This window comes from Camelina sativa, chromosome 10, assembly GCF_000633955.1.
Source record: "Camelina sativa cultivar DH55 chromosome 10, Cs, whole genome shotgun sequence".
Classification (NCBI taxonomy): Eukaryota; Viridiplantae; Streptophyta; class Magnoliopsida; order Brassicales; family Brassicaceae; genus Camelina; species Camelina sativa.
Genome location: NC_025694.1, coordinates 11,792,149 through 11,793,706, shown reverse-complemented (window position 1 = coordinate 11,793,706; position 1,558 = coordinate 11,792,149). Strand labels below are relative to the sequence as shown.

The following is a 1,558-nucleotide window of genomic DNA, read 5'->3' as shown; positions in this document are numbered from 1 at the left end:
GTCTTCAAAACTAAAACCAAAGTTTGCATTTTTTATATTGAAAAATAGAATGAAAACAAAGCAAATTTTTTTTTCCAAATAAAACTGAAATTCAACAAATCAAAACAAAGTTATTTTGTATTTTTTTTAAAATAAAACTGAAATTCAGCAAATAAAAAAGAATTTTTTTTTTGTACTATTTCTTTTAAACGATTTAAATAAAACAAAAATGAATTTTTTTTTTCAAATTAAGCTAAAATGAAACAATAAGAGATAGGAGCTTTTTAGCTATGATACCAAAATGATGTGAGCCAAAATAGGGGTGAGTCAATAGCTGGTCTAAAGGACCTCTCTAACTAACTCGGATAGGATGAAGATGAATGATGGATCGAAGTTCGCCACACAAAGTTGCGGAATGACTTTGTGATAAGAACACAAATCAATATCTAAGTGAATCACACACAAAGATAAAAATTCAACTTGTTTTCTAAAGGAATCACACACAATAGAAAAGACAAGTAAAACAAAAGCCTAAGCTTCAAAGTGAGAAAACTCTCTCTTTTATTTATCCAAAAATATTCTATATCTTTACAATGAAAGGAAACATGAGCTTATATTGGCTCAATTTACAAATCAATAACATAAATACAAAATAAATAAAATTAATTACATAAATAAATCAAGAATAAATTTGAGAGATTTTATCAATCATCATTGATGGATATTGGTTCTTTGTATCTAGACACTTTCTTGATGTAGCCTTGAATTGATTGTCTTCTAGAAACTTCTTTATAATTTGATCTTGATTTTCCTTGAACCAATTCTTGATGAGTTGATATTTCTAGGATTGCATCATGTCACTTAACTAAGGAAAAGACTAGGGCAAACGAAACATGCGTTGAAATCAACGGTAGTAGTGATTTTCATCGCTAGTGAAGAGAACTCTTTCATTCTAGGTGTTGATGTGGACATGCTGGTTAAAGACGAACTTCTTGATAAGCTCAAATCTGGATCCTTGTTAGTTTCCGTTTTGATTGATCAATTTTAGGGGGGTTTGGAACAAAACATTGGAGGATGAATGAATTTTTTTTTTATGTGTGTATATTCTTATGAAGATTTTGGATTGATACGGCGGATAAGCAGCCGTGTGTTGGAACTAGCGGTATGATTCCGTGGAAGCTTCATGTTACAAAAAGCTTTTCCATAAAGGTTTAGCTCACAAGGTATTTTCTATATGAATGGTTACTCGGATTAATGAAGTTGCAAACTCGGCATTGATCTTTTTTTTGTTTGTGTGAAGACGATTAACACAATGGAATTAGCAATGGAATGGCTTAAGAAGATCCAAGCCCAATTCTACAAAGACTTTCCGCCTCACCCACAAGAGAAAGTTTATGGTTTTGCAACACCATCCACAATGAAGCCAACACAGTGGTGTTGTAAGTTGAAGAATCTTAAGCATAATGTAGGCCTAATGACTTTAAATGTTGTCTACTTTCTCCAAAAAATTGTTCGGTTTTGCAGATCCACCGGCGGAATTAATCAAATTCCTGGAGAATGTAGAATCATAATCAAATGA

At 31.6% G+C, this 1,558-nt stretch overlaps 1 pseudogene; it reads left to right on the top strand.

The window, feature by feature from the left end:
* LOC104720278 lies at window positions 697–1,558 on the top strand (annotated as a pseudogene).